The sequence below is a fragment of the Macaca fascicularis genome, chromosome 8 (assembly GCF_037993035.2).
Source record: "Macaca fascicularis isolate 582-1 chromosome 8, T2T-MFA8v1.1".
Classification (NCBI taxonomy): domain Eukaryota; kingdom Metazoa; phylum Chordata; class Mammalia; order Primates; family Cercopithecidae; genus Macaca; species Macaca fascicularis.
This window is the reverse complement of record NC_088382.1, coordinates 89,352,740-89,360,714: the sequence shown is the minus strand read 5'-3', so window position 1 is coordinate 89,360,714 and position 7,975 is coordinate 89,352,740. Positions and strand designations below refer to the sequence as shown.

The 7,975-nt window shown below is 41.4% G+C and overlaps 1 pseudogene; it reads left to right on the top strand.

Annotated features, from left to right (window-relative positions):
- Window positions 1-6,498: 6,498 nt before the first annotated feature.
- On the top strand, window positions 6,499-7,725 carry LOC102140581 (large ribosomal subunit protein uL3 pseudogene; annotated as a pseudogene).
- Window positions 7,726-7,975: the final 250 nt, after the last annotated feature.

Genomic DNA, 7,975 nt, shown 5'->3' with positions numbered 1-7,975 from the left:
TCTACTCTGTTTTGAGGTTAAAATACTGTGAAATATTGGAAAGAACTTTGTAAGCTATTGTTTAAATCATTAGGAGTTGTGTAGACTATTTTGATTGTTGAATATTTACCACAGGCTCACAGGTAAGTCATTTACTTTTTGTACATAGCTTAACTTCAAATATTTACAGATGCTTATTGTTAAATATTTAGCAGCATTGGCATTGTATAGGTCCAAGCTTACATGCAAATGAGTTTGTAATTACTATCTTGAGAAGAAATGTCATTAAAAAAACTGCAGTAGATGACACCAGAGGCATCCTGTTCTAAAATTTTATCATTTGGAAAAATATCACGTCTCTCTGCAAGAGACAGTAGTTCTAATTTGTTTGATCAAATACATGCAATTTGTGCCTTTCACCATAGGGTATTATAGCCTACAGGCATATACATAGCATCACCGAAGGAAAATGACTCCCTGATTATGTCCTGAAAAACTAATGAAAGCATGTCAAAAGAAAAAAAAAGCCATTGCCTTCTACAGAATAAAAGGGATTGATCACAGAATTAGAAGGAAATGAATTTGGACCTTTGAAGAAATTGACTCTCTGATAAGAATGCAAGTCAGAGAACTGAGCAGGTGATGAAGGCCCCCTGCAATCCAAGGCAGCACACAGCTGTGTGGGCACCTTTGTCAGGATTGTTTTATTTTTAAAAGCAAGTTCACCACTTAAAGCAAAGATTGGGAGTCCAGATTTCAGGAAAAAAGGCAGCAATTGTTCCCAAACAGCATTATTGGGCAAGAGAACTTGTGAAATACCAGTCTAATTTGTGCTTAGAGAAAAAAAATCTCTTTTTTTTCCTTTTTATATTTCTTCTTTTTTCTTTTATTATTATTATTATTTTTTTTTTATACTTTGAGTTCTAAGGTACATGTGCATAACGTACAGGTTTGTTACATATGTATACATGTGCCATGTTGGTGTGCTGCACCCATCAACTCGTCAGCACCCATCAACTCGTCCTTTACATCAGGTATAACTCCCAATGCAATCCCTCCCCCCTCCCCCCTCCCCATGATAGGCCCCGGTGTGTGATGTTCCCCTTCCCGAGTCCAAGTGATCTCATTGTTCAGTTCCCACCTATGAGTGAGAACATGCGGTGTTTGGTTTTCTGTTCTTGTGATAGTTTGCTGAGAATGATGGTTTCCAGCTGCATCCATGTCCCTACAAAGGACACAAACTCATCCTTTTTAATGGCTGCATAGTATTCCATGGTGTATATGTGCCACATTTTCTTTCTTTTTTTTTATTTATTTATTTATTTTTTCTTATTTTTTTTTTTAAATTTATTTATTATTATTATACTTTAAGTTCTAGGGTACATGTACATAACGTGCAGGTTTGTTACATATGTATACTTGTGCCATGTTGGTGTGCTGCATCCATCAACTCGTCAGCACCCATCAACTCGTCATTTACGTCAGGTATAACTCCCAATGCAATCCCTCCCCCCTCCCCACTCCCCATGATAGGCCCCGGTGTGTGATGTTCCCCTTCCCGAGTCCAAGTGATCTTATTGTTCAGTTCCCACCTATGAGTGAGAACATGCGGTGTTTGGTTTTCTGTTCTTGTGATAGTTTGCTAAGAATGATGGTTTCCAGCTGCATCCATGTCCCTAAAAAGGACACAAACTCATCCTTTTTTATGGCTGCATAGTATTCCATGGTGTATATGTGCCACATTTTCTTAATCCAATCTGTCATGCCACATTTTCTTAATCCAGTCTGTCACTGATGGACATTTGGGTTGATTCCAAGTCTTTGTTATTGTGAATAGTGCTGCAATAAACATACGTGTGCATGTGTCTTTATAGCAGCATGACTTATAATCCTTTGGGTATACACCCAGTAATGGGATGGCTGGGTCATATGGTACTTCTAGTTCTAGATCCTTGAGGAATTGCCATCCTGTTTTCCATAATGGTTGAACTAGTTTACAATCCCACCAGCAGTGTAAAAGTGTTCCTATTTCTTGACATCCTCTCCAGCACCTGTTGTTTCCTGACTTTTTAATGATTGCCATTCTAACTGGTGTGAGATGGTATTTCATTGTGGTTTTGATTTGCATTTCTCTGAGGCCCAGTGAAAGTGGCCATACTGCCCAAGGTAATTTATAGATTTAATGCTATCCCCATCAAGCTACCAATGTGTTTCTTCACAGAATTGGAAAAAACTGCTTTAAAGTTCATATGGAACCAAAAAAGAGCCCACATTGCCAAGACAATCCTAAGTCAAAAGAACAAAGCTGGAGGCATCACGCTACCTGACTTCAAACTATACTACAAGGCTACAATAACCAAAACAGCATGGTACTGGTACCAAAACAGAAATATAGACCAATGGAACAGAACAGACCCCTCGGAAATAATACCACACATCTACAGCCATCTGGTCTTTGACAAACCTGACAAAAACAAGAAATGGGGAAAGGATTCCCTATTTAATAAATGGTGCTGGGAAAATTGGCTAACCATAAGTAGAAAGCTGAAACTGGATCCTTTCCTTACTCCTTATACGAAAATTAATTCAAGATCGATTAGAGACTTAAATGTTAGACCTAATACCATAAAAGCCCTAGAAGAAAACCTAGGTAATACCATTCAGGACATAGGCATGGGCAAAGACTTCATGTCTAAAACACCAAAAGCAATGGCAACAAAAGCCAAAATCGACAAATGGGATCTAATTGAACTAAAGAGCTTCTGCACAGCAAAAGAAACTACCATCAGAGTGAACAGGCAACCTACAGAATGGGAGAACATTTTTGCAATCTACTCATCTGACAAAGGGCTAATATCCAGAACCTACAAAGAACTCAAACAAATTTACAAGAAAAAAACAAACAACCCCATCAAAAAGTGGGCAAAGGATATGAACAGACATTTCTCAAAAGAAGACATGCATACAACCAACAGACACATGAAAAAAAAATCTCTCTTTGGTAAGGACAGGGGAATGTTCTATGTGAGACTATTGTTTGGATAACTTTTGGTTGGGGACGTAAGGTGGCGGCAGGATCTCAGTATGGCTATGCAGATGTAGTGAGTCATCTTACAGAGAAAACAGCCTGGGAAAGTGAGATGGCTGATCTGACTTCCTCTCCAGTTCCCATAGCAGAAGCTACAGGATGGGAGAATACAGGCTTACACATCCCTTAGGCTCTGGGGTCATTTCTGTTTCTAGTAGACTGCATGGGGCTTTAAGAAACCCACTCCTGGCCAGGCGCGGTGACTCACGCCTGTAATCCCAGCACTTTGGGAGGCTGAGGCGGGTGGATCACCTGAGATCAGGAGTTCAAGACCAGCCTAGCCAACATGGCAAAACACCGGCTCTACTAAAAACACAAAAACTAGCCAGGCGTGGTGGCAGGCGCCTGTAATCCTGGTTACCCAGGAGGCTGAGGCAGGGAGAATTACTTGCGCTCAGAAAGCGGTGGTTGCAGTAAGCCGAGATTGCACCACTGGACTCCAGCCTGGGCAACAGAGTGAGACTCTGTCTCAAAATAAATAAATAAATAAAATAAAACAAATAAACAAACAAACAAATAAATAAATAAAAGTAGTCCTGAAGACCAAGCTTACCTTAACCTTCTTGATGATCAGGCCCTGATTTACTTGCAGTACCAAACTCTTGCCTAATTCTTGTGGGCAGGTCACTGTCTTATTTCAGTATCTGAATCCCTGAAATATTCCCATGTGCCTTTGTTGTGGTTCTTTTCCAGTACTGCAACCCTGCTTCGCCCAGTCTCAATGCTACCAGGGGCTTGAGGGCAGGCTCTGGATCACAGGCACCATGGCCATGTACTTGCATTCCACTGATCTGCTTGCCTATTACAAGAGTTCCATGGCGCCATACTCCATCAGGCTGGGGTGACTTCTGATGATGTTGTGTTCTAGAGTGTAAGATCCATGAGGGCAGAGATTATGTCTGTGTTATTCAGCATTGTGTTTTCAGGATCTTTCATGGTGCTTAGTACAAGCTAGGTGCTCAATACGTTTTTATTTATTTATTCATTTGCTGCAGCTAATGTCTGCTTTAGTCATCTTTGCTGCCCTGACTAATCCATCTTATCAGGTTCTGGTCATCAAAAGCTGACTCGCCTCTGCTGATTGATTCCCAATACTCACATACATAATTTAGTTGAAGTACCATGCTAATTATTATTCACAGAAACACTTAGCACTTTTCATCACTGAAATGTCTTCCAAATTTAGTTACTTAATCAACCACAGATTTCTGTGGAGGTAACTATAAAATCTGATGAGTGATGATAAATCATTGCAAAGTATCATGATAGTTTTTAATAGGAAAGAGATAAATGTGAAGATAATTTCAGATTAACTGTTGTAGGGAAATCAACTGAGCAGTGTGTGTTGTCTCCCATGGTTCCTCAGATTAGCTATGCACAATGAGTCAGGGACAACTGAGTTCACCTCAGTTTTCTTGTATGTGAAATGGAAGTAATGATAGTAAGTACATCAGAAAGCTGTGACGATTAAGGAAATAACATGTGGAACACCAAATACCATGTTTGGCAGATAGTAAAGGCTTAATAAATACCCAGTAAAGAAGTAACTCTACAAAACTGCAGCTCAAATCAGAAATGTGGAATTTCCTGGAATTATGAATCAATGGAAATTTACTTTTTGGTGCAGTATAAAGAGAGAGAAGGCTTTGGAGCCAGAAGGCCTGAGCTTCCTCTTCTTATTAGGTGGGAGAATGTGGACAAGTCATTTGATATGACCAGGTTGTTCAAATCCTGGATGTGTAGCTCACTTGGAATACAATGGGAATTGAGCTCCTGTGGAGTTTGACCTCATATCCTGGCATCTCAACTTTCTTACCTGTAAAATATGTATATTAATATTTTTCAGGGCTGTAAGAATTGAGGCAATCTTTACAAAGCTCAGTGCATACTGTATGGTAGGTACTTGATAAGTAGCTATCATTATTTTGGGAAAATAAAAATGTACATAATGTTTAATATCATGTATAAAGTTAGATCTAAAGTTACTTTTAGTGAATGAATATTGAAATATATTATTCTTAACTTGGTTTTGAAACAAACCCCAGTGTTTACACTTACAAATGCCTGAAGAAAATGTCCACTTTATAGAAAATGAAAAATAATCCTCAGATAAAGGACACTTTCCCCCAAGTTCTCATTATTTTCTTCTTTTCTAAGCTTTTAGAAGTCTGCTTCATGCAAATCTCTCACTCTGTTGATGTATAGATTAGCTCTTTTTATTCTACTTTCGGTCTTTCTAATGGAAAACTCCTTTCTTTGGTAAAATCCCATTATCTTTTAACTTGATTTCTTTCTTTACATCCGTATTTCTTCCTGACACCACTATTACCATCTTGCAATCTTTGACTTTCATTTCACTTTCTTTCTTGGTAGGAAGCCGAGGTGGTGAGAGAGTTACCTCTGTGGTTATGTCAAGTTTTGTAAAACTCTGTTCTAACAGACTGGTAAAAGAAATATTCCTGATGGTCTTGAAGAGGTAAACATCCATTTTGTGAGACACCCGATGAGAGGATTGTGTAGCAAAGAACTGTGGGCAGCCTCTAGGAACTGAGAGTACCTGCTGGCTGACAGCCTGCGAGAAAATGGGGACCTCAACCCTACAGCTGCAAGAAATGGAATTCTGCCAACACCTACATGAGCTTGGAAGAGCATCTCAAGCTCCTGATGAGAATGCAGCCCAGCCAACATCTGGGTTAAGACCCTGAGCAGAGGACCCAGTTAAGTCAGGCCTGGATGCATGACCCATAGAAACTGTGAAATCAACAAGTGGGTATTTTTTTAAGCTGCTAAGCTTGTGGTAATTTGCTACACAGCAACAGAAAAGTAATATGCATCTGCTTCATTGCACATAGTACACAAGCAAGTCCCTGATGGCCCTCACAATGTGATGTGACAATATTGTTTAATCTTGCAGCACTTTTATTACATTATCTATCATACTATATTGTTATTGATTATTCATTTGTCTGTTTATTGTGTTTGGTTTAATGATCCTGGGTTATTTATAAACATCTAGGCAGAGAATAAAGGCAAGTAAAACAATGCACATTTGCAGAACATCCCCAGAAGGTAAGACAACCACTTGGCTGGCTGGGTGCAGTGGCTCACTCCTGTAATCCTAGTGCTTTGGGAGGCTGAGGTGGGCAGATCACTTGAGGTCAGGCGTTCAAAACCAGCCTGGCCAACATAGTGAAATCCTGTCTCTACTACAAATATAAAAAAAACTAGCCAGGCGTGGTTGTGGGAGCCTGTAATCCCAGTTCCTCAGGAGGCTGAGGAAGGAGAATCACTTGAACCTGGGAGGCAGAGGTTGCAGTGAGCCAAGATCACGCCACTGCTCTCTAGCCTGGGCAACATAGCAAGACTCCGTCTCAAGACCTGGTCCCAGACTGGGGTCCCTCAGCTTCCTGCCTTGGAAGTGCAGCAGCAGGCATCACAAGGAGGCGATGAGCTTCCCTAAAGATGACCCTTCCAAGCCGGTCCACCTCACAGCCTTCCTGGGATACAAGGCTGGCATGACCCACATCATGTGGGAAGTCGACAGGCCAGGATCCAAGGTGAACAAGAAGGAGGTGGTAGAGGCTGTGACCATTGTGGAGACATCCATGGTGGTTGTGGGCATTGTGGGCTACGTAGGAACCCCTTGAGACCTCTGGACCTTCAAGACCGTCTTCGCTGAGCACATCAGTGATGAGTGCAAGAGTCATTTCTATAAGAACTGGCATAAATCTAAGAAGAAGGCCTTTACCAAGTACTGCAAGAAATGGCGGGATGAGGATGGCAAGAAGCAGCTGGAGAAAGACTTCAGCAGCATGAAGAAGTACTGCCAAGTCATCCATATCATTACCCACAACCAGATGCGCCTGCTTCCTCTGCACCACAGGAAGGCCCACCTGATGGAGATCCAGGTGAACAGAGGCACTGTGGCTGAGAAGCTGGACTGGGCCCGCGACAGGCTTGAGCAGCAGGTACCTGTGAACCAGGTGTTTGGGCAGGACGAGATGATTGATGCCATTGGGGTGACCAAGAACAAAGGCTACAAAGGGGTCACCAGTCGTTGGCACACCAAGAAGCTGTCCCGCAAGATCTGCTGAGGCTTGTGCAAGGTAGCCTGTACTGGGGCATGGCATCCTGCCCGTGTGGACTTCTCTGGGGCACGCACTGGGCAGAAAGAGTACCATCACTGCACTGAGATCAACAAAAAGATCTATGAGATCAGCCAGAGCTACCTTATCAAGGGCGGCAAACTGATCAAGAATAATGCCTCCGCTGACTGTGACCTGTCTGATAAGAGCATCAATCCTCTGTGTGGCTTTGTCCACTATGGTGCAGTGACCAGTGACTTTCTCATGCTGAAAGGCCGTGTGGTGGGAACTAAGAAGCGAGTGTCCACCCTCTGCAAGTCCTTGCTGGTGCAGACCAAATGGCAGGCTCTGGAGAAGACTGACCTTAAGTTCATTGACACCACCTCCAAGTTTGTACATGACCGCTTCCAGACCATGGAGGAGAAGAAAGCATTCATGGGACCACTCAAGAAAGGCCAAATTGCAAAGGAAGAAGGAGCTAATGTCAGGGACAGATTTTGCAGCTGGTGGGGTCTCAATAAAAATTATTTTCCACTGAAAACAAACAAACAAAAAAACCACTTGGCTAGATAACAGCTCCAAGTCTCAGTCTGTTCAATTCAGAATAGCTGGACAATATACCTGGTCAGGTATCTTTTATCATTATCCTTAAGTGTACTAAATAAGAAACAAATACATGCCATTATGTTTATTGTAGGAAATGAAAAAAAGGATAAAAAGCATATTTTAGTGATTTGTAGGGTAAAGAAATGTATAGAGGAAAAAAATACTGCTTCATGAGGTTAGTAAATAATATTTTAATTATTTAAAAAATGTTCAACAT